We start from the raw sequence: 26,652 nt of genomic DNA on the forward strand, positions 1-26,652 counted from the left end.
TTGCCTGGCTAAGTATTTAATTTCTCACTCAGTCTGGCAAATCAAGACAGAAAGCTTTAGTTCATACATTAATATCAATGAAAAATGGCATAATGTTCCTTTTGGAAAAAAGATTTGGGGGAAATGCTACATCCAGCAAAGCCAGCTCAGACTCTCTGGACTACAACCTGCTGATGCAGGTATGCCCCTTATTAGAGAAGGTAAACTTCCAATTTGGAGAAGGCAATGGCACCCCACTCCAGGACTCTCGCCTGGAAAATCCCATGGACAGAGGAGCCTGGTAGGCTGCAGTCCATGGGGTCGCTAAGAGTCAGACATGACTGAGCAACTTCACTTTCACTTTTCACTTTCATGCGTTGGAGAAGGAAATGGCAACCCACTCCAGTGTTCTTGCTTGGAGAATCCCAGGGATGGGGGAGCCTGGTGGGCTGCCATCTATGGGGTCGCACAGAGTCGGATATGACAGAAGCGACTTAGCAGCAGCAGCAGCAAACTTCCAATTAATGCGGAATTTCTGTTGTAAAAATATCTTCACAGATAAATAGATCAAAGAGAGGCCTCGGAAACCACAGAAACTATATATTTTAATTAAAGTTTGCTGCTCAAAAGGAAAATCTTAAATAACTGGTGCCTCCAAGTCTTTGCTGAATTAGCTTAGCTATGGGAAATACAGGCTTTTAGAAGCAAAAGAAAAATCTTCAACTTTACCATCTTCCATTTACTACACTCATCTCTTAGAATGTGAGATAGCCTGAGTTAATTCTCCAATATGTGAAGCTAAAATCTACCCTCTGAATAGAAAGTCCACTTGAACACAAAATAGAAGAAAAATTATAACTCTGGCTTAGGAATGTTTTTCCAGCCACAGGTAAGATGAACACAAAAGACATTTTTTTTTTAATCTTTAATTCTTACATGTGTTCCCAAACATGAACCCCCCCTCCCACCTCCCTCCCCATAACATCTCAGTGGGTCATCCCCATGCACCAACCCCAAGCATGCTGTATCCTGCGTCAGACATAGACTGGCGATTCAATTCTTACATGATAGTATACATGATAGAATGCCATTCTCCCAAATCATCCCACCCTCTCCCTCTCCCTCTGAGTCCAAAAGTCCATTATACACTGCTGTGTCTTTTTTCCTGTCTTGCATACAGGGTCGTCATTGCCATCTTTCTAAATTCCATATATATGTGTTAGTATACTGTATTGGTGTTTTTCTTTCTGGCTTACTTCACTCTGTATAATCGGCTCCAGTTTCATCCACCTCATTAGAACTGATTCAAATGAATTCTTTTTAACAGCTGAGTAATACTCCATTGTGTGTATGTACCACAGTTTTCTTATCCATTCATCTGCTGATGGACATCTAGGTTGTTTCCATGTCCTGGCTATTATAAACAGTGCTGCGATGAACATTGGGGTACATGTGTCTCTTTCAATTCTGGTTTCCTCGGTGTGTATGCCCAGCAGTGGGATTGCCAAAGCAATCTTGAGAAAGAAGAATGGAACTGGAGGAATCAACTTGCCTGACTTCAGGCTCTACTACAAAGCCACAGTCATCTAAACAGTATGGTACTGGCACAAAGACAGACATATAGATCAATGGAACAAAAGACATTTTAAAAACCTTTTGACAACTACCATTAGTACTCTCAATTTATTGAATGTCAGTGATGCCTGTTTATCATAGAAAAGTGCCATTTTGCTACTTTGTGAATAATTGCCTGAAACAGAAGTGGAAATCCTTAACCACATACTTATTCAACAAACATTTTATGGGCAGTCAACCATATGTCTGTATGGAAAACAAATATCCTAATAGAATCCATTTAACAGAACATTCCCATACTATGCACATTCTGGACACTATGCTTTATTTTCACAATAATATCATAACTATTTGACAGGCAGGGTGACAGTGATCTAGTGAAGATTGGTGACTTTTTCTAAGTACTAAGACTGTGTCTATAACTGCAAGCCAGTCAAAGCTTCAACAGAACTAGTCAGTTAATTTCATCAACAGCCTGTCAATTTCTGTCAATAATACCAAAAATAAAACTCAGGTAAATCACTGGAGTGATATATCTACGCCCAGGAAAAAATCCAAATGGGATCAGACTGCTTTTGTCCCGAATAACAAAGAACACGTTTTAGGAGAACCATATAAGTGTCTGAATGATCATATAAGCATCCTGGCAAAGATTAATAGTTAAATGCCATCCAAACCAAATGTGGCACTGGGGCAGTTCTTGGAATGATTCCAGAAGGAAACAGGCAACATTTTATTTGAAATTTATAATCTCCTTTGCTGTCAACTAATCCAAATATCTAATTTTTTCAACAAATATGTCTCAGGAATATTGTTATATTTATTATTAACATTGTGCTCCCCTATCACCACTCTATCTGGTCCCAGGTCTGCCAACACCAAGTCCACTACTGAACTCACTCCTTCTATCATAAATGGGTGTTCTATGCATAGCCACCAAGCTGAGAAAGCTACAATTAAGCAGGGCAGCTGGGATGGGATTCTTCCTGTTTGAGGTGGACACATTCATTCTCTCAGGTCCTGCACATCCACGTGCCACAGCAAAGGGGAAGTTCCCAAGATCACCCGCTGATACAAAACATTGCCTTGCACACAACAGGGCTTAAGAAGCCCTCCCTTTGAGGAGGCGTGATTTACATATGCTTTTGCCCATCTAAACATTGTCCCTTTTCTTTGTAAGATCTACAATTCCCACCTGTCTTTCTGTAGTTGGCCCTCGAGTCCTTCCATCTCAGCAGAGACTCCATGGACTAAGTCGGTCTCTCACAGTCACTCCCATCTCTGAATTCATACCACACTTTGCCTTAACTCAATGTAATGCTACACAGAATAACCCTGGACTCCATTCTCATGTATCCATGAGAACAGTGGTTCTACCTCGCCAGTTGTTTCAGTCCCTTGCAGACAGAAGCTTGGTCAGGGACAATGACAGACACATAGTATAAGCTCCATAAATACTTTCTATGTGGTAACTATTTTCATTCTCAAAGTCATTTCCATAGCTGGAGTCAGTCACTTAAAAAATAGTCACTTTTACTTCCACCAAGTTTTTAATGAAATTTCCCCCATTCCCAAAAGACTTCTGGGAAAAAAGTTATTTATGCAAAATGCAGCCTGATAAAACAATTAGTATTTTTCCCACTCTTGATTACAAAACGTTTAAACAGATTGCAGTTAAGAAGTTACCTCAGCCAATCCAATGGGAGGTGGGGTGGGTGGGCAGAATTCCAAGAGTTTATTTGTAAACCAGTTGTTGGGAAAAAGGAAAACACGTTCCAAGTGACTGACATAATATCCCAGGTTTGGAGGGGCAGGGGCGGTGTTGTTCCTCTTCCAGCAGCCTGTAACTGATCAAGCCAAAGGGGCTGAGAGGAAGAGACACAGCATCAGGGAGGCTGACTTGATGCCCAACATCAAGGCTCTGGGAAAGGAAGGAGGAACAATAGCAGGCACCCTCCACACCCCTTCCTCTAAATCCTGATTGGGAGTCAGGGACCAGTGCTCCCATGCTGGGGGTCAGGAAATTCCAAAGAGCAGTGAGTCTCCACTATAACTTTCAAGAGGGAAGGAACACCAAGTTAAAGTAGAAAGGAAAGGACCACTTGCGGCTCCTCAACTGGATGGGTCATTTGTGTATCCATGGCCTCTTAAATGAATGATGGATGTACTTAGGGTACCCCCCACTAGCAGGCATCTGGGAGATCGCTGAGCACAGTCTTTCTCAAGCTTGAAACTCCCTCACCAAGTCAACAGCTTCTTTGGGAGATGACATGCCATGGTCCATCAGTCTGGGAACCACCAGGCTAAATAAAAATCACTGCAGGTCACTACCGGCTACTGGAAGATAACAATGAATATTGTAAATCTTGTCCATGTTGAGGGAAGACAAACCATGCAACATTTCCCAAACTATATGAACACAGGATGCTTTTCCAGAAGGCAGCACTGTGCAGGTCATAGGGTGGAAAACACATATGAACCCATCCTCTGTATTTTACGGATGAGACAACTAAGTAATTCCTGGAGACAGCAGGATTACTATATGGAAGAACAGGAATAAGACTCAGAACTGTCCTACTCTAGAGCTGTACTCTTTCTTCAGAGCACCTCCCAGTTTCTAACTGCAACTCTGACCACAGAATCCATTGCTAGGAAGCTGTGGCTCACCCAACCTTCTCTCCTCACTATCCTAAGGCTCTGCCTTTCCCCTCCCTTCCATAGCTAAGAGCCCAAGCTCATTCAAGACTACCCCTGCCTCCTGAACTACTCTACTCTACCTAATATCAGATCCAGTCTCAACTACCTGCTCACCTGGATCTCCGCAGATTACCAGAATCCTCATCTCAAGGTGGCTGAGCCAAAATCTGTTGCCCTTTTCAATGCTGACTACTGCTTGCAGCAACCCCATCTTCTGACCCCACACCCTGGCTCCCTCCACAGGCCCAGCCCTGACTATAAGGTCCCCCATAGCCTCAGGGGTCCAAGCAAAGTCCCTGCCCTCCCTGTGAATACCTGGTACTCACATCCCATCCCTGTTCCTTTGCCACCCAGCTACCTGTTTGTTGCCACAGGCAACATCATGTACCAGGGCCAGGAGGACAACCTTCTGCCAGGGCAAGTATCCATGGTAACCAGATGGGGCCAGCAAATAGAATTAAACTCCATAGATAATTCCCCAAAGTTAGCTTAGCTGATAGATGATTTATCAGAGCAGTGAACATTTGGCAAAACCAAGTACACTGGGCTCCAAATCCTCTTTGTTGCATTGTGGTCTGCTGGGCAAAGACATGGCTTAAAGTGAGAATCTGAAAAAGACAGCAGTCCTAACCTTAACAGACCTAGCGAAAAAACACTGCCCAGGAGATGAAACAAATGCAGGCAGGATGCAAATCAAGATATTAGTTCTCCTTATCGCCACTTCAGATTCAACAATATTTATCAAGGGCCTGTGATGTACCAGGTAATATAAGGAATATAAAGAAATGTATAACACACGTGAGATTTGCACAGACTAGTTAGGAAAGTAAAACTAAAATGCATAAGAAGATAAATATGATTTAAGGGACTATTAAGATAAAAACAGAAAGCAAAGTTACCATAAAAAAGAACGTGACTAGCTGTCAACTGAATGGTACAAACAACAATAGCCATGAATGGTCAGATGACAGGATGACAATTACTCATCTCTGCTCATAACAAAAGACTCTGAGGACATAAAAGGCAGTGAGACCATCTGACTCATTAATCCTTTGATCAAATGAGCATGTTAAGCCCTGACCCATGGGAGGGTTAGACAAGATGGCATATATGAAGCAGTATGGAAACATGAAGAACTCTTCATCTATCATGCTTTTGTATTTCAGGATCAAGAACTAGACCAACCAAGTCAATTCTCTTCATGTGAAACTCCAGAAACATTACATCAAATCAGCTTCGGGGCTAGTGAATATTGTCAGATTTTCATAATTAGAGATGAAGGTAATTAGCACAGAGAAGGCAAGAAATACCAAATAAATGACATGCTGTGCAGATAGTATTTCCTTTTTGCCAAGTTAAAATCCTTAAACTCACTTTATAAAGTGGACTCTCATAAAGCAGATCATGCTTTCCCTCTGAGACTATACAGTAATTGGACGTTTATTTCTGACCAAGGTATCACAGCTGTCACAAATATAATCTACAGTGTCATAAAAGCAAAGATGGAATAATAATAAATCTCCATAATCATGGAACGTACTAAAGTTCTTCTTCAGACCCTATAATAGAGGCATCTTGCATGGTACACAATGATTACACAAAGGACCCAATGCATCATAAATTGTACCTACATCAAAATACAACCCCATTATATTATAAATTCAAACCCAAACCACTGTAGTAACTATAATAAACATTTAATTAAAAATGATTTTCTTGTTGGCTTAGCACTGTCCCCAGGAACTCAAACACAGTATGAGAAATTCTGATTTAGGCTTCAATTTTCTCCCAATAAATGTCTCATAAAAGGCATTCTAAACCAATCCATCAACTGAGAGCTGCCATTTAAAGAAAAAGGTTTTAATAGATGCTTTCTAGTGATCATGATAGTGATGCAAGTGTGTCTACACCTCAAAAATTACTCTGTCGGTCACCATTAACACAGCCCATGTCTTCTTCTTTTGCTCCTACCTCCTGCTTTAGCCACAGTTAGAAAAGCAAATGCCCCATGTCACAGCTCAACAGTGCCACCAGGAAGCAAGTACCCCCCATCTGTAACAGTCTCTGGTTTATCAGACTTCTGTGATAGCAGTGCCTCTCCACCATTAATGTGCATACAAGTCACTTATGGATTACCTTAAAGTGTGAGATTTTGGTTCAGCAGTTCTGGGCTGAGATGACACTCCCGTTGCCAGTCTTGGTACTACCCTTGAGAAACAAGGTATTAGAATGCTGCAGATGCTTGAATTCCTGCTCTGCCTTCCACTATGTGAGACCCTGAGCAAGTCATTCAGCCTGTAGAACTGGTCTGACATCTGCAAAAGAGAATTTCCACTGCTCCATTTTTGGAATTATTGTAAAGCTCTTAGTAAGGTACCTGACAGATAACTAGATTCTCATTAAGTGTTAGTTACCTTCACTTTTGGAGAAGATAATGGCACCCCACTCCAGTACTCTTGCCTGGAAATTCCCATGGATGGAGGAGCCTGGTAGGCTGCAGTCCACGGGGTCGCTGAGAGTTGGACATGACTCAGTGACTTCACTTTCACTTTTCACTTTCATGCATTGGAGAAGGAAATGGCAACCCACTCCAGTGTTCTTGCCTGGAGAGTCCCAGTTACGGTGGAGCCTGGTGGGCTGCCGTCTATGGGGTCGCACAGAGTTGGACACGACTGAAGCGACTTAGCAGCAGCAGCAGCACCTTCACTTTATTGAAAAGTCATCAAAACGAACCAAATCAAGATACATTAGCTTAAGCTGCCAGAAGCAATCTGTAAACAACTCTTATCAGAATTGCTAGAAGCCAGCAATGGCCAAAATCCTGTGTTTAAATATTGATGGAAAGTGTGGAATGGAAAAAGGCACTGGGCCCTAAGGGATGGTGTGACTGCTACAATGTGATGAGAGCGGGAGCAAAACGGGCAACAGTTAAAGAAGGCTATGAGATGTTAAAGCTTATATTCTCTTCCTCAGTCTCTTCCCCTGAGCCTTATCACCAGAGAGGACCAAGAATTCGGAAGAAATACTGGAACAAAATACAAATCAAAATTATTCTCTCCCTTCTGTATTTCAATCAAAATACCAACATATAAGGAAAACATATATAAGAATGACATCAGAATAAGAATCCACAGAAATGTTTAAGGACACTGCCACTGAACTTATAGGAAATGTGGGTAGAAAAGGTCATATTTGACATTCACTCCCTAAATTAAAAGTTGCCAGCATTGCAAGGATCAAGAGTTCCTGTAAGGTATGAATTCAAGAGACAGACAAATGGCTCAAGCTGTGGGAGGAATAGGGATTCAACAGTCTTTGTTTTCTGTCTATGCACATCTGTAAATCTGCAGTGAAAATTTTGATGGGATTAATCATTTCTTCCTGAAAAGCATATGCAATTTTTTGTACAGTCTTGCCATATATAATTCTCAGATGTAGCCATAAAACAAACTACTAATAATCAGTCTGAGAACCCAGGGAACATGAAATCAATTAAGAATGTGCTCAGATAATCCAATAAAGTAAAGCAAAGTTGATCAATTTTTTTGTTTGTTTATTTGCTTGATCGGTCTAGTTGGATTGATTTGGTTCTTAATATAAAATCATTATTGTAGTCCAACTTTGTAAGGACCTCGTTATAAATTAGAATAAAGGAAGTCCATTTTGTCTAAACAGAATTGTTCTGAGATTCCTGCTGTGTCCTCTCATGAACCCTGGGACTTCTTGTTGCTTCTGGTAGCTGCAGGTAACACAATAGAAAGGTAAATTCCATCAAGAATATATGCTAACCTCCACAGCATCTTAAGCTGGTCCATGGTCCACTAGAAACTGCTTCATGTATTTAGGGGAAACCCTCCTCTCCAGACTTGCCCTTCACCTTGTCCAGATAAGTAAACCTCTGCTCAACAATCAGTTGTATCAGTGAACATGGCCGTGGCATTTCATCCAAAGCATGTCTCTGTCTTACCTGAGACTACAAGTATGTAGGTTAAACAGTAGTTGGAACCAGAGACAGCAAATAACTCCAGCCCTTCCACAATTGGATGGGATCAGGAATATATCATTTCTTGAAGTCCCTGGTTCTTCATATGTCATATGGGCTAAACTGAGATTCACAATGTGACCAGTATGACTCCTCCAGGGCCTTACGCAAACATATAAGAAGAAAGAAAACCCTTTTTCTCTGTTAGGCAAAGTGCATATTAAATTATAAAAACTCAAGAAGCAGGACTTCCTTGGTGGTCCATTAGTTAACACTCCATGCTTCCACTGCAGGGGGAGCCAGTTCAACCCCTGGTTAGAGAATTAAGATCCCGAATATTGCATGGTATGGAAAAACAAAACAAACAAACAAACAAAAACAACCAAAGAAACAAACAAACAAAAACTCAAGTAGCAGCCACAAAGTTTGGGCATAGAGCTAGACTTATATTTAGCCAACTGTGCTGTGATGAATTCAGCTTCAAACCCCACTGTCAAAACCCCAGCACCTTCTCAGAAGCATTCAGTTTCCTAGTTAACATCCTTTCCTGCCCTCAGCTAGCATAATGGTCAGTGATAACTTTTCACCACGGGGTACATGACGGCTTCTTTATTTGTGCAAATTCCTTCCTAAAGCTGTTGAATAAACGTGACCATCAAAAGACAAACCAATATCAAGTAGATTCATTTCCTCAGTTCAAACTGCCCCAAAACTGATTTTCAAAATCACTTTTATTATTAATCAAATGTTATAAACAATCTTGTCACCTCGCCCATCAGCATCACCATTACTTTCTGAGAACTATTTTATACAGTGCCATTAGATGTTATCACTATATCATCAAACGTTTTAGAAACTGAGCTTGTGATACCAAATAGGGTCTCTGAAGCTTTTACGATCATTAAGCTGATGGTCTCACTTAATGTGTTGTAAGCAGAAGCTCATAAAACATTCTTACAAAACGTCTATCTTCAAAGAGTTGCCTATCAGATTCAAAAGCCGGTTCTGATTTCAAGAAATTTAACCATTACAAGGATTCACGTCATAAGTTACTTATTTTCTTTATTCTGTCTTCAGACAAGAAATAAAGTCTTAAAAGTTTACTCTATAAAGTTATCTTATGAAAAAGCTTTGCTACATAAATTCATATACTATGGGGTTTTTTCTATTTTTTCCCACAGAAAGAATGCCCAGGTTCCCATTTAACCAAAATAAATCTCAACAACTCTCAATACAGCAGACTTATCTTATTAATAATAATATTTTCCCATTATTTCTATAAGAGGGAGTCTCAAGGTCACTTTTAGTGTCTGGAATTTTGGAAACTGGGGAATTCACCTCTTTGCCACATCCAAAAGGGAATTCTGGTTTCCAAAGAGAAGAATCCCCTCACTGCCCCCAAAGGAACAGCTTCTCTCTCTCCAGGCAACAGCCTATAAGTTGCAAGGCTAGGACTCCAAAGCCAAAGAAACTTGGATGATACAGTACATGGTACACAGATTCAGTGTAACTGTAGACCTGTCAAAGGACTGCAATCAGTGGACATCTAAAATACAAGTTTCTTCCCACTCACAAATAATTGCCATTCTGGCTGAACCCCCCTTCTTTGCTTTCAATGAATAGTAGTATCAACAGTGACAGAGCTTTATAAAAAAACATCCACAGTAGGTTATCATTAGGTTCAATTTTCCAGTTGAGGGAAAGCGAAGTTCAGGAAATTCATCTCTCCAGTACTCACTAATGTTCAAATAACTAGCAGATAGCAGTCAAGATTTGAAGCCACATCTTTCTGAGCCCAAAAGCAAGTGCAATCTTGTTAACTCCCACTTTAAGTGGATCCTCACAGTTCCAAATGCTGTAAATAAATCCCAGTCTAAAGTGACACTGGCTGAACCCAGAACCCTTACATGGATATATTGATGAGAGCTCCCCCAACACTGTCCTCCATTTTAGTCCAAAACAGGTTAGGCAGGAGCAAGGAGGAGTTCTTTCTACAGAGATATAGACAGCTTGCAGGTATACAGACAGCTTGCAGGTAGCAGAGTGGTAAAGAATCCTCCTGCCAATCCAACAGACATGGGTTTGATTTCTGGGTTGGGAGGAAAACGGCAACCTGATCCAGTATTCTTTCCTGGAAAATTCCATGGACAGAGGAGCCTAGTGGGCTACAATCCATGGGGTCACATGACTGTGTGACTAAACGACAACAACATAGCCCAAAGAGTGAACTTCAGAACAGAAACATTTTAATGAACATCAATTAAATCTCTCTCTAGTGGAAGCAGCTCAGATATTCTTCACTAGGATGGATAAATAAACTGTGGTACACCCAAACAATGAAGTATTACTCAGTGTTAAAAAGAAATGAACTATCATCCTATGAAAAGATATGGAAGAATCTTAAATCTATATTAAGTGAAAGAAGCCACCCTGAAAAGACTACATACTGTATGGTTCTAACGCTATGACATTCTGGAAAAGGCAAAACGATAGAGACAGTAAAAAGATCAGTGGTTGCCAGAAGAGGGGTGGGTGGATGAATAGGCAGAGCATAGAGAATGTTTAGGGCAGTAAAAGTAACCTATATGATATTAAAATGAAGGATATTGGCTATTACACTTTTGTCCAGACCCACAGAATGTACAACACCAAGAATGGACCTCAAGGTAAACTGTGGATTTTGAGTAATTAGGATCTATCAATATAGGTTCATCAGTTGTATCCAATGTACCACTCTGATGAGGGATGTTGATAGTAGGGGAGGCTATGCACATGTGGGGTAGTGGTTATGTGGGAAAACTTTGTACCTTCCACTTTTGTTCCAACTCTGAAACTTGTCCAAAATATAAAGTCTTGAAAAAGGGTCTCATTTGAAAAAATGACTGAAAATGGTGAACTACACCAGCTTCTCCATAACTAGTTTGAGTAAATGTCAAGATTTGCCCATGATGGCTTAGGCTGCTGTCAAACCACCAGGTCACCTCTTTAAATAGCTAGTCATGCTAAGAGAGGAAGAACAGAATGCTCTCAGATTGAATGAGTTTCAGAATGGGAGTGACTCACATAAAATGTACTTCCTAAAGACATTTAAGTGTTTGCTACTGACAATAATGTCATGAAGGCTGTGTTCAGAAAGGCCTTTCTTCACTGCATTGTTACTCACACCAAGCTTACCTTAACTGCCAATAGCCACTGCTCAAAAAACTCAAGAAGTCATTCCTATATATGAGTCATAGCCACCTCTCTGTACATAACAGATGTATTTGGAAAAGATTTTTTAATAAATCAAAGTTTCTATATGTCAAATCATTTTATATCAGGTTTGCTTTAGTCTAAGGTATATTACATCTTCTGCAGCAAAGCTGGAAGCAGGCAGGAACATCTTGATATTGGAAGGAGCAAAACTACATAACAAGCATTACAGGCTCTTCTATCAACTTTGCTTCACTGCAGGTCAGTGCTGGGATGCCCTTGGGCTCTGTGTGCATCCTGCTGTTTCCACTTAAGCCGTCACTGGATTCCCCATCTTTCCTTGCTAAGTAAAACAGCACAGATATGGACAAGGCGTGGGCCTTGAGTCATGGAGACATTTGCTCTAATTGTGGTGCTGCCAATTACTAGGTACACTACCGTTAACTGACTCTCAGTTTCATCCCCTGTAAGATGAAGATAACAATATTTTATAGAATTGCTCTAAGAATAAGAAATAATTGTCACAAAATAATCAATAGTAGGCTAAGGATTATCACTTTTACATGCAGACATCAATAAAGAAGAGCAGACCCAAAGTCTCCACTCATCAGTGTCACGCAGCAGAAGAAAAAGGGCTATTTGCTCAATAGATATTAGTTCATTAAGCTTCTACACTACATCTTATCACTGTGCAAGGTATCAGGGTCACTCCTGCAAATGAGAGAGGCCAGTGTGGGGCTTGACTGAAAGCTGTCCTGATTCACACTGGACTTAAACCCAGTTTTTTTTTTTAAATGCACAAATGATAATTTCTTATTATGGAATTAATACATTTCATAATGATAAATTTCATTATTTGCTATTTTTCTTGTTTTGCATACCTAAAAGTAGGCAATCACTTTAAGTGGTCATACTATAATATGCAAGAAAAGAAAGAAAAATGAATTTTAAAATATTTACAATAAACTATTTAAAAAGACTCCAATTTCAACTAGTTAAGACCCTGGAAGTAAATTATGAAGATGACCGCCTAAACGTCTTTGGCTTGGGCTGAAGTTTTAGAAATTCTTTAAATGTTTAACTTTATCCCTAGCTTAAAAATCTAAATTATTAAGAAAGTCACATAAATTTTGAATCAAGTAAAATCACTCATTCTGAATCTTCAATCGATCAACCTAAATTAGGCAAAATGCCTTTCCAAGATAACGAGGGCTGGGAAAGAGAAGAATGTAAACCACTTTGGACAATAATCATGTTGAATAGGGCAGTAACCTACTAGATCACCTTGTCCAGAAGGACAGGTGCTACATCTCATTCACTGCTATAACTCAGCACCTAGCCCGGGCCTGGCACATAGTAGGTGTTCAATAAATATCTATTGCCTGCGTGGGTGCATGCTCCGTTTTGTCCAACTCTTTGTTGGATAAATGGACTTTGTTGACCCATGGACTGTATGTAGACCACCAGGCTCCTCTGTCCATGGGATTATACTGGAGTGGGTTGCCATTTACTCCTCCATCTATTGCCTGACCAAGTATCAAATTGCTTACTTAAAACTTGGCAGATCTCCAGCTAGAAACAGTCCATGCTACAGACTAAACATGTCCTCAAATCCCTACACTGAAGCGCTAATCATCACCCCATGTGATGGTATTTGGAGGTGGAGCTTTTGAAATGTAATCAGGTCATAAGGGTGGAGCCTTCATGAATGGGATTAGTGCCTTTTTAAGAGAAACACAAGAGAGATGGTCTATCTTCTCTACCATGTAAGGATACAACAACCAGGAAGAGGACTCTCACCAATACCAATCATGCTGGGACCCTGAATCTTAGACTTCCAGTCTCTAGAACTGTGAGAAATAAAATTGCATTGTTAAGGTACCTAGTCTGTGATATTTTTGTTATGGCAGCCCAAGTTAAGACAGGCCATGACAGTGGGTAATTACAAGCAATAAAGACAGTAAGTAAAGCAATTCTAAGTTATTATTTTCACTATGGTTATGCAATGAGTTAAAATTTGAATATTTCTATAAAACATTTTCAATCCAACTCAAAAATTGCTGCTAAGAAAGACAGAAGTTCTTCTATGCTCAAGTTTCACAAAATTTGTGGTACCGAAGAAGAGGCTAAGACCACCCTGTTTGTGTTTATCATCATAACCACATCACTGAGCACAGTCTGGCACCTAAGGATTTAATACAATTTTTGTGAAGAAAGTGAAAGAAGGAACAAAGAGCATGAGAAAGGAGGGAATCTCTTCTTGGAACAACGTTATAGTTCAACTGAAAAGAAATGTGTCAATCTTCAAACTGTCATTTTTGGTACCAAATATCATTATCTAGGAAACAAGAGTACTTGATTATTAAATCAGCAATGCTGATTACATAATCAAAAGCACTCTACACAGAATTAAATTCAGGAGTTAATCAAAAGCCAATGTGCCCACTTGTAAACATCAATATCAAATTTTAAGCATATAAACCAGCCAATCAATTAAAACTGAGACCATGACTTTAATCAGTGAATGTTGAGATGCAATTTGCTGAATTCTGCAAGTAAAGAAACAGGTCATTGTTGAAACCTGTTAAAAGGTAAACTAAGGCACATTAAAATTTTGAAAAGCCTATGAGAAAACATTTATTGGCATTGGGCAGTACTAAACCAAAAGTGGCTGAAGTTCCACCAAGAGGAACTGGGGGCCAAGTTTTCATAGTGAAAATGTGAAAGCAAAGAATTTATAGTTTCCCTCAGTATATACAGGGGACTGGTTCCCCTGCAGATACTAAGATCCACAGATGCCTGAGTCTCTTATATAAAATAAGTATTTGCATATAACCTACACACAACTTCCTGCATACTTTAAATCATCTCTAGATTACATTACCTAAAACAATGTAAATGCTATGTAAACAGGGACAGAAAATTCAAGCTTTGCTTCTTGGAACTTTCTGGATTTTTTTTTTTAAATTTTCTATCATGGTTGAATCTGAGGATACAAAACCTCTATATAGGAAGGATCAACTGTTCTTCACTATTTATAGCATGTGTGGTTGGTGGTTGCCTTATCTGAAAAAGTCTCATTGTCTGTTTGTGACTGGGTGTCCTTTAGTTTCATTTTCTTGTATTCAAGTGTATTCACTCTGATCGAGATTTTGGTTAGCTCACCTAGGTGATCAAGGCATCAGCGACCAGAACCTAATGGCCTCCTTATCATAATACTTTTAACAATCCTGATCTTCTTGCCTTTGGGGCAGATGCACAAATTATAGAAATTCTCAGTGTCATTATCTACTGGCTGTTCTCTTGACTTTTGAATAAATTTGGAAGCAGAGGTCATATACTACATAGAGAAATCCCCTAACTGCGAACACAGGGCAGTATGTTTTAGCTTTTAAAAGTATAGGAACTAGAGACTACCCAAGTTCAAGTCCCAATTTCACCACTTACTAGCTGTGAGTAAGTAACTTACTAGGGTAGGTTACTTGGCCTCTCTGTTCAATAAAATGGGGATGATAATAATATTGGGTTGGCCAAAAAGTTCAGTAAGACCTGAACAAACTTTTTGGAAGATCAAGTTAACACCTGTATCTGTTACACAGTCAACTGTTCAGTAAATGTTAGCTATTACTAACAAATTTATGTATTCACCCTCCATTCCTTAAAGTCACAATGTGTCAATAACATTATATTCTAAATATATTCATATGGTCATTAAAATTTTTTCTAATAATCCTAAGGATAATCTTCCATGGATTATTAAAACATTTTTTGAAATTTCTAAACATTTAAAATTAAACATTTTAAAGAAAATTTACTAAAGTCAGACATTTTCTTTAAAATATTTGAGATAAGGACTTCCCTGGTGGTCCAGTGGTTAAGAATCCACCTCTCAATGCAGGAGACATGGGTTTGATATCCGGGGTGAGGGCACTAAGATCCCATATGCCATGGGGCAACTAAGTCCTCACGCCCCAACTACTGAGCCCCACACCACAACTAGATAGAAGCCCACATGCCACAACAAAGCACTTGCATACTGCAACCAAATATTTTTTAAAAAGAAAATTATTTTTTTTTAATATTTGCAACACATTTCTGTCTCCCAGATTCCCCCATGAATAAAACTGAATATCAGGTGAATCATTTTTTCATACATTTGCTATTTCAACATTTCTGAGTTTCACGTTCCTCACAGTATTATTTCAAGTGGCCCAATAGTTCTCCCCATAACTTGAATTTCCTATGCTTCCACCAGCACAGACGCAAATAAAATCACAGTGTTATTTCACCTCATAATTACGTCTACTTGGCCCAGTGAATTCTCGTATAAATGCACTAGTCCTAGAGGAAATTATCAATGCCACTGCATAAAAGTCAAACTTGCATGCTTATCATGTTCCTTAGAATTAAAATTCTATTCAGAATCCATCTTCAGTGCAATTGTTTAGTGTGAGCATGACAATATTTCAAAACATTATTTATTTGAAATGTCACTTCAGTGAATCTCCCCTTAAGTCCAGAAAGCCCAAATAACAGGTGCTATCTTCAATAAAAACCACAAAATGTAAGGTGAACCTTCCTGTCAGTGGCACTGGTCATGAAATGGGATGGGACTGCAGATAACATGTCATATTTCCCAATGAAAATGCACTTACAACAGCCCAATTCACAGCAATGCAGGGAACCATCACAATTGCTACCGAGTTGAAATAACTCATGTAACTGCTGCTTTCCTCTGATGAAAATCGGTAGGACAGAGAGATTTAACACCTACTTTTTCCTCTTTTTGTTCTAATCTTTATCTCTTTCACAGCTTTTCCTGGCTTTCCTTGATATGATGAACTTCCTCAACTCTTAGTGTCAGTTCCCAAAAATGCCCTTACAGACTCTTGGCTTCCAACCAGCCTGCAGGACATACATCACCCAACTTATTACTTGTCCATTAACAATGCCAGAACATAAGAGTCTAAGTTATACTTAATACTTATCAAATAATTGCTCCTTGTATTCACCAAAGACAGTTCAAAACTTTTATGGGTATAGTAATTTTGTTCCTGCAATCAATCAATCAAAAAAAAGAAAAGAAAGAAGGAAAGGACCTGGTAGTTTCTCATCTGCACTGTAAACAGAGCAACTATTCAGAGAGAGAAAATGATCAGGCTCTCATAAAGGCAGACTCCTCTTTCTCCCTAATCTTTTGCTCCTAGTAATTACCAACTTTAGAATGCCTTTACTGGACGGTACTTTTCAAGCAAAGCCTACTTATTCTTTCAGATTCAGTGTTCAAATCATGTCCTACTTATGAGAGTCCTTGCTGATCTTTATCCATTTCTTCATGCAACAAATACTGATTAGGCACATAGTCTGGCCCAGGTCTCCAGCCAAGAACTGAGGGTGTATCAGAGCAGAAAATAACAGTTGATGTCCTCTGGGTTCTAGGTCCAGCATTGTATCTTCAGAACTATTTGAGTTTGAACCATGACAGTATGCATATTCTTTCATTTAAACATTACATAGGTGCACAGGCACAGGGGCCATAAAGTATAGAAAGGACAAAATCGTAGACCTCAGGCAGCTTTTTCTGAGCCCAGCACAGGGGACAGACAGATACGTAAGGAACTGCAGTACAGAGAGATCGGTTTGTAAAAGACTGGTATAAGGGGATATGAAAACACAGAGAAGGATTCTTTTTAGGTTGAGGAGGAAGCTGGAGATGCCTTCACAATGGTAGCACATAAACAAAGGGCAAGGACAGTGAATCCTAATGCAAAAACAATGCAGACAGACATAAGGGGACAAAAGTAGTGCCAGGGAAGTGGGAGAGAGGCCAGGAAGGTGGGCAAAGGTCAGGGGATGAAGAACCTCTTCCTATCTTCACAATGCCCTTTGACTAGGGCATTGGATAGCCACTGAAAATTGATAAATGGAAGAAGAACAGACCAGATCTGTGTGGTAAGAGACAGGTATATAACAAGTTAAGAAACTAGTACAGTTTAAGAGGACAGTATAATTTTGTAAGTAGCTAATGGGGAGAAAGATAAAATTTTAAAAAATATTCAGAAAAATCATGGAAATTAGGACAGAGTTCATACTATGAAGAGTGAAGGAAGAAGGTGATAGATGCAAGAGAAATCTGTGTTCTTTGATGATGGGTGCTATGTTTCAAAATTCTTTTGTATCATAGTGCTTACCCACTGCAGTATATGGCAAATAGGAGAGGGTGTCAATAAAATTTAACCATTTGATCATTTTGGAAAAAAATCAGGGTGTGGAGAAAAGGGAACCTTCCTACACCATTGGTGGGAGTGCACATTGGTACAGCTATTCTGGAGAACAGTACAGATATTTCTTAAAAAAAAATTAAAAGTGGAGTTACCATAAGACCCAGAAATCCCACTACAGAGGATCAGTTCAGTTCAGTTCAGTTGCTCCGTCGTGTCTGACTCTTTGCGACCTCTTGAATCGCAGCACGCCAGGCCTCCCTGTCCATCACCAACTCCCGGAGTTCACCCAATCTCATGTGCATCAAGTCGGTGATGCCATCAGGCCATCTCATGCTCTGTTGTCCCCTTCTCCTCCTGCCCTCAATCCTTCCCAGCATCAGTGTCTTTTCCAATGAGTCAACGCTTCACATGAGGTGGCCAAAATATTGGAGTTTCAGCTTCAGCATCAGTCTTTCCAATGAACACCCAGGACTGATCTCCTTTAGGATGGACTGGTTGGATCTCCTTGCAGTCCAAGGGACCCTCAAGAGTCTTCTCCAACACCACAGTTCAAAAGTATCAATTCTTTGGCACTCAGCTTTCTTCACAGACCAACACTCAAATCCATACACGACACTGGAAAATCCGTAGCCTTGAATAGATGCACCTTTGTTTGGCAAAGTAATATCTCTGCTTTTTAATATGCTATCTAGGTTGGTCATAACTTTCCTTCCAAGGAGTAAGTGTCTTTTAATCTCATAGCTGCAATCACCATCTGCAGTGATTTTGGAGCCCCCAAAAATAGTCTGACACTGTTTCCACTGTTTCCCCCTCTATTTCCCATTAAGTGATGGGATCAGGTGCCATGATCTTTGTTATCTGAATGTTGAGCTTTAAGCCAACTTTTCCACTCTCTTCTTTCACTTTCATCAAGAAGCTTTTTAGTTCCCCTTCACTTTCTGCCATAAGGGTGGTGTCATATGCATATCTGAGGTTATTGATATTTCTCCCAGCAATCTTGATTCCAGCTTGTGCTTCTTTCAGCACAGCGTTTCTCATGATGTACTCTGCATAGAAGTTAAATAAGCAGGGCGACAATATACAGCCTTGATGTACTCCTTTTCCTATTTGGAACCAGTCTGTTGTCCAGTTCTAACTGTTGCTTCCTGACCTGCATATAGGTTTCTCAAGAGGCAGGTTAAGTGGTCTGGTATTCCCATCTCTTTCAGAATTTTCCACAGTTTATTGTGATCCACACAGTCAAAGGCTTTGGCATAGTCAATAAAGCAGAAATAGATGTGTTTCTGGAACTCTCTTGCTTTTTCCATGATCCAGCAGATGTTGGCAATTTGATCTCTGGTTCCTCTGCCTTTTCTAAAACCAGCTTGAACATCAGGAAGTTCCCAGTTCATGTATTGCTGAAGCCTGGCTTGGAGAATTTTGAGCATTACTTTACTAGTGTGTGAAATGAGTGCAATTGTGCAGTAGTTTGAGCATTCTTTGGCATTGCCTTTCTTTGGGATTGGAATGAAAACTGACCCTTTCCAGTCCTGTAGCCACTGCTGAGTTTTCCAAATTTGCTGGCATATTGAGTGCAGCACTTTCACAGCATCATCTTTCAGGATTTGAAACAGCTCAACTGGAATTCCATCACCTCTACCAGCTTTGTTAGTAGTGATGCTTTCTAAGGCCCACTTGAGTTCACATTCCAGGATGTCTGATTCTAGGTGAGTGATCACACCATCATGATTATCTGGGTTGTGAAGATCTTTTTTGTACATTCTGACAGAATGCGGCCCCGCTGGAGAAAGGAATGGCAAACCACTTCTGTATTCATGCCTTCAGAACCTCATGAACAGTATGAAAAGGCAAAATTATAGGATACTGAAAGAGGAACTCACCAGGTCAGTAGGTGCCCAATATGCTACTGGAGATCAGTGGAGAAATAACTCCAGAAAGAATGAAGGGATGGAGCCAAAGCAAAAACAATAGCCAGTTGTGGATGTGACTGGTAATAGAAGCAAGGTCCAATGCTGTAAACAGCAGTATTGCAAAGGAACCTGGAATGTCAGGTCCATGAATTAAGGAAAATTGGAAGTGGTCAAAAGGAGATGGCAAGAGTGAACATCAACATTCTAGGAAACAGTGAACTAAAATGGACTTGGAATGGGTGAATTTAACTCAGATGACCATTATATCTACTACTGTGGGCAGGAATCCCTTGGAAGAAATGGAGTAGCCATCATGGTCAACGAAAGAGTCCAAAATGCAGTACTTGGATGTAATCTCAAAAACGACAGAATGATCTCTGTTCGTATCCAAGGCAAACCATTCAATATCACGGTGATCCAAGCCTATGCCCCAACCAGTAGTGCTGAAGAAACTGACGTTGAACAGTTCTATGAAGACCTACATGACCTTTTAGAATTAACACCCAAAACAGATGTCCTTTTCATTATAGGGGACTGGAATGCAAAAGTAGGAAGTCAAGAAACACCTGGAGTAACAGGCAAATTTGGACTTGGAATGTGGAATGAAGCAGGGCAAAGACTAATAGAGTTTTGCCAAGAGAACCCACTGGTCATAGCAAACATCCTCTTCCAACAACACAAGAGAAGACTCTACACATGGACATCACCAGATGGTCAACACTGAAATCAGACTGATTATATTCTTTGCAGCCAAATATGGAGAAACTCTATACAGTCAGCAAAAACAAGACCGGGAGCAGACTGTGGCTCAACTCATGAACTCCTTATTGCCAAATTCAGACTTAAATTGAAGAAAGTAAGGAAAACCACTAGACCATTTAGGTATGCCCTAAATCAAATCCCTTATGATTATACAGTGGAAGTGAGAAATAGATTTAAGGGCCTAGATCTGATAGATAGCGTGCCTGATGAACTATGGAATGAGGTTCGTGACATTGTACAGGAGACAGGGAGCAAGGCCATCCCCATGGAAAAGAAATGCAAAAAAGCAAAATGGCTGTCTGAGGAGGGCTTATAAATAGCTGCGAAAAGAAGAGAAGTGAAAAGCAAAGGAGAAAAGGAAAGATATAAGTATCTGAATGCAGAGTTCCAAAGAATAGCAAGGAGAGATAAGAAAGCCTTCCTCAGTGATCAATGCAAAGCAATAGAGGAAAACAAAAGAATGGGAAAGACTAGAGCTCTCTTCAAGAAAATTAGAGATACTCATGTTGAGATACATTAAATTAGAGATACATTAAATGTTCATGAAAGGGAACATTTCATGCAAAAGTGGGCTCGATAAAGGACAGAAATTATATGAACCTAACAGCAGCAGAAGATATTAAGAAGAGGTGGCAACAATACACAGAAGAACTGTACAAAAAAAAGATCTTCACTACTGAGCATATATCCAGACAAAACTCTAATTCAAAATGATGCTTTCACCACCATGTTCATAGCAGCACTATTCACCATAGCCAAAACATGGAAACAAATGGAATGTCTATTCACAGATCAATGGATAAATAATATTTAGTACACACACACACACACACACACACAATGGAATATCACTCAGCCACAGAAAGAACAAAAATAATGCCATTTGCAGCTTTTGGAGCAACATGGATGGACCTAGAGACTGTCATACTGAGTGAAGTTGGACAGGCAAAGACAAATATCATGATATCGCTTGTCTGTGGGCTTCCCAGGTGGCCTGCTCCTGCTGCTAAGTCGTTTCAGTCGTGAACAACTCTGCGTGACCCCGTAGACAGCAACCCACCAGGCTCCTCCGTCCATGGGATTTCCAGGCAAGAGTACTGGAGTGGGTTGCCATTGCCTTTTCCGTCCCAGGTGGCCTAGTGGTAAAGAACTCATCTGCCAGTGCAGAAGACATAAGAGGTGGGTTTAATCCCTGGGTCAGGAAGATTCCCTGCAGGAGGACATGGCAAGCCACTCTGGTATTCTTGCCTGGAGAATCCCACGGACAGAGGAGCCTGACAGGCTACATACAGACCATAGGGTTGCAAAGAGTCGTACATGACTGAAGCAACTTAGCAACACCTATATGTGGAATCCAAACAAAGACTACAGATGAACTTATCTACAAAACAGAAATAAAGATACGATGTAGAAAATAAACTTATAGTTACCAGGGGATAAGAGTGGGGGGAGGGATAAATTGGGAGACTGTGATTGACTTGTACACACTACTATGTATAAAATAGATAACTAGTAAGGATCAACTGTAAAGCACAGAGAACTCTACTCAATACTCTCTAATGTCCTACATGAGAAAAGAATCTTAAAAAGTATATGTGTAACTGATTCACTTTGCTGTATACCTTAAATTAACACAACATTGTAAATCAACTATACTCCAATAAAAAAATTTTAAAAAAGAAAACAAACCAGCAAAACATTTATCTTAATGGGTCGGCTGCTGCTGCTAAGTCACTTCAGTCATGTCCAACTCTGTGCAACCCCATAGATGGCAGCCTACTAGGCTCCTCTGTCCCTGGGATTCTCCAGGCAAGAATGCTGGAGTGGGCTGCCATTTCCTTCTCCAATGCATGAAAGTGAAAAGTGAAAGTGAAGTCGCTCAGTCGTGTCTGACTCTTCGAGACCCCGTGGACTGCAGCCTAGGCTCCTCTGTCCATGGGAGTTTCCAGGCAAGAGTACTGGAGTGGGGTGCCATTGCCTTCTCCATCTTAATGGGTCTAAGTCCAGATTAAAAGAACTAAGATACAGTAAATAAAAATACTAAACAAAGTCATGTCTACTAATAAGATACTGAATAGTAATACCACCTTCAAATGGTTGAAATTTTATTTTAAATGGGAATGAAATTATTCCCTTGGAAGTTTCAACCTCATTCTTTATCTTCAGCCCTACAAGATACATTAAAAAATGCTACAGTATGCTTTGGGGAACCTAGGGTTTACAATCTTACGTAAGCCCCACATGCCTTGCATGTGGAAATGACTAAAAAGTGAAGGATTTCTTTGAAACTTCAATTATCAGAAATATATTCAATCAAAACTCTCTAAATCCACTAAAGAGTGTCCAGTTTGCAACTGTCAGCATGTCCTATGAGTTAAGTACTATAATCAGCATCTCAGAAGACAGTACACTACAGTCACACAAGAAGAATGAGGGACACTGAGTGATCACATTAGCAACGTATTATTCCAGCTTGGAGAGCCCCAGAGAAACTTTGTTTTTCTTTTCTTTTTATCCTCCCTTTTCAATGTTAATCAAGTACTTATCAATTTGGGGTCTCTGTTTCTTATCTAAAATAGCCATAGAAATAGTTCTACTTCACAGGGTTAATATAAGGATGAAATAAGTCAACATGTATCAAATATTTAGAGAAAGAACATAAATGCCCAGTATTTCCTATTATGCTTTCTTTTAGATGATAAACCTAATCCTATGACAAAAGTTGAAAGCATATTAAGTCTCTGGATTTTATAAGAAATCTGTGACTGGAAAACAAGTAATTATTTCCAGCAGTCTATAAGCTTTATACCTGGGTCAAGGAGAGAATAGAAAAGAAACTAGCAAGTCCATTCAAAGGGGGCATGACAAGTGGACAGGAAAGGCACTGGTCTGGCTCCTCTGTCTAGCTCTGCAAGACACAGAGCACAAATCTTAGTTTCTCCCCTACTCAGATTATCAGCTTAAATGCATCAACAAAGTCTTGTCAATTTCATCTGCCTCACAGGGTTCATGTGAGCATCAAATAAAGGAAAAAGAGGGACATGCAATTTACTAAAACCCTCATTCTCAATTCTTATTATACCAGGCTGGTTGTAGAGAAGGGTATAAAAAGCTTAGAAGAGCTGACATAATGTACACTAATAAATATAACACACATGCTCACAGTGACTCTAACAGAGATATTTGTAAAAATGAGCTTTATGTTGCAATTATGACATTAGTTTAATATTAGGTTTATGGCAGAAAACTGAGGAAACAAAGATATCTTTGTATTCAGAAAACATTATCTGAACACATTCACCTCTATCTAGATCTTATTGTCCTTAGCAAATAGTACAAAAGCAAATACATTTCTTCCAAATAGCTTTCCCCCTGTAATCATGTGGTTAGTTTTTCTGGTCCAAATTTCTGAACACCATGCCCATCTGGAGGTGGGATGCAGGAAGGAAACTTATGTGGATCAAAGCATCACATGTTATTCTCAGTGGTTTTACAAATCAGTCTCATTTCTGTCTCTCAGTGTTTCTCAGAAGCCCTTCATTATATTTCACTTCATCATGCCTATCTAGGTATCTACTGCCCTAGGGAAAACAAAGTCTTCATCCAATGGTGCAGGTCTATTTATGGTCTTTTAAACTTTATCTTTTGTTTAAGTCATTCTTCGTGCAGAAAGTGTCCATCTCTTGTCTCAGAACCTAAAAAAGAATTCAAATTCCAGATTGCCTATAAAGTTTTTCCCAACACCCCAAACACCATCTCCAATGGCCTTTCCCTTTCTTACTTGCTATTCACTTGGTGTTAATCACATCTTGTCCAAAAACTCATTCAGCCTGATATCCCATGTTTCAGAATAATGCCTCAAGAAATTCAGCTTGGAAAGTAGGGCCAAAGAAGCTACACTTAATGGCACCTTAGGGGATTCTTTCTCGGGTGGTAGAAAGGCCACACTCAGAGGAAGTCGCGCCACTAATTCATCCCATGACAGAACTCTGCACACACACGCACACACAAACACACATTTAGCGACCACCGAGTAATTTGATTTGCCTCATAGATACTTTCATGACATTATATTGTTTCAGTAAAAGCAGTATCCAAAGTGTAGAGGTTGACTTCTTTTACATTTTCTGGTTCAAAAACTTAGTTTAAGCAACTTGAATAGATTAAAAAATAGTTGGGGGCAGGGGGTTGAATATTACTGTTTCCATTCGTTGCTACTTATAAAATAAAGCCAGGGTTTCAAAACCTGTATTACTTAGATGATAATGTAGACTAAAATTCACAGTTTGTAGGAAAAAAATAATGTGATTAAATGTGACTCAAAACATAAACTCTTAATGTAAGATTCACTGTCTTTCCAAGGCAACCAACACAAATGCAATTGTACTAGGAGAAAACATCATTCTAGATTTGAGATGACAAGAGTAGGCCAGATCATGCACACTGACCAGAGTGCCCCATACTGCCACCTATTTTTACATCAGGTTATCTGTAACTACTTTGGAATGATTCCTTAAATCCCCTGGTTAAAAAGAAAAAAAAAAGACTATAACTGAGTTTACAAACAGAAAGGTACTCCATCCTTGAAAATTCAGGCACTGGTGTGCTAGAGTGACCCATGTTTTCTGCATCTACAGGCTCTTCCACCCAACTAGGACACACTGATCATGTTCTAGGGGGCTTTCTTCCCCTAACCAGGCTCAGCCTCAATCTGAGGTGACTAAATCTGTCGTTACAGTAGGGGGAGGGGGAGAAGGGATTGCTGGGGAACTCTAAGTCAACTCACTAACAGATCCATCATTATATTATACTTGCTGATCAGTCAGTTCAGTCGCTCAGTAACATCCAACTCTTTGCAACCCCACAGACTGCAGCACGCCAGGCCTCCCTGTCCATCACCAACTCCTGGAGTTTACCCAAACTCATGTTCAGCGAGTCAGTGATGCCATCCAACCATCTTATCCTCTGTCCCCTTTCTCCTCCAGCCTTCAAGTCTTTACCAGCATCAGGGTCTTTTCAAATGAGTCTGATAGATACACCACCTGAATCTATTTTCAGCATCAAGAAAAAGTGTTTTCTATGTTTACCTGTTCAACAAATATTTATTTAGAACCTACTTTGTATAACATATGGTATTTAATTTCAAGAGTCTTATGGTCTAGACACCAAAGTCAAATGCCAAACTCCACCCATCTCTTCCCCAAAGAACCATGTCCTGTCCTTTGTCCCCAAATATCTCATTCTGTGTCTTGATAACCTGTCCAGCAGCCAGCTCCTTCAAGTCCAGGGTCCATGGAATCCTTTCTGTGAATCTCAGTCACCTTGGAGGGGCCTGGTCAGCCTGGATCCACATGAACTATTTGTCTCTGAATGCTGGCAGCTCCCAGGGCCACCACTAATACCTCTTTATGTCACCTGAGTGCCTCTTACCTGCCACCATTCTCTCCAGATACTGTACTCCCTTATTCCCCAGAATAAGGCCTATTGAATGTGCCAAAGGTCAAGTCTCCTGGCCAGCTGCTCATCTCATTCAGTTTTTCCCAAACTGGTAAAGTTCACTCTTCAAGTCCCCATTTTGCCCTTATAAATCATTGCATCTGGGACATCTAAGAAATGGGTCCCCCTTGTACTCAGACCTGAAGTGAACCACTGTAGGTCTTTAGTTAGCAAAAACCCACTTCCCAGCCCCGCATCAAACACCTTAATCCAGCTGTAAAAAGCGATGGGGTGGGGATGAAAGCTGATTTCATGAGGACAACGGCAGGGATTTGCAGCTAATATTACTTCAGGGAGCTAATTCGGTCTGTCTTTTTGCTTACAATGAGCTGTTCCTCACCCTGCTCAGTTTCTTGAATCAGGACAAGTGTTCACCAGCCACCATCCTTTCCCATCTCCACAGCAGCTGGAATCTCCTCTTCCGAGTCAGACAGACTGTAGCTGACCACCCTCCACTCCCAGTATTTTCTTTTCCGTGTTCATGCTGCTCATCCAACAACCAGCCCACTTGCCAGAAAATGTGTTTCCAGTGGCAAAGCAAGGAAACAAAAGGCCTCTGGGATCCAAAACGGAGAACAGCCTTGCGCTCCCAGGCAGACATTGCAAATTCATTGCAAATTCTAGACTGCAGCACAGATGCACCCAGGCAAAGACATTAGAACAGACTAATCAAGGAAGAACTCAGCAGGGGGCATCAGTGCAGTGGATGGCTGACAGCACTCTAAGCTCAGCACAGCCAAGGCTAATAGCCTCCTTACATCCTTCCTGCCCATTAAAGATGCCCTGAAAACAAGCTATCCAAGAATACTGCTGCAGTTATCACAGTTACCAAATT

The 26,652-nt window shown here is 40.1% G+C and overlaps 1 protein-coding gene across 5 annotated transcripts in view; it reads right to left on the bottom strand.

The window, feature by feature from the left end:
• Nucleotides 1-26,652, bottom strand: part of CCDC85A (coiled-coil domain containing 85A) — a 221,846-nt gene that overhangs the window by 66,107 nt on the left and 129,087 nt on the right. The window lies entirely within an intron of this gene.

Source organism: Capricornis sumatraensis, chromosome 1 (genome assembly GCF_032405125.1).
Source record: "Capricornis sumatraensis isolate serow.1 chromosome 1, serow.2, whole genome shotgun sequence".
NCBI classification, from domain to species: Eukaryota; Metazoa; Chordata; class Mammalia; order Artiodactyla; family Bovidae; genus Capricornis; species Capricornis sumatraensis.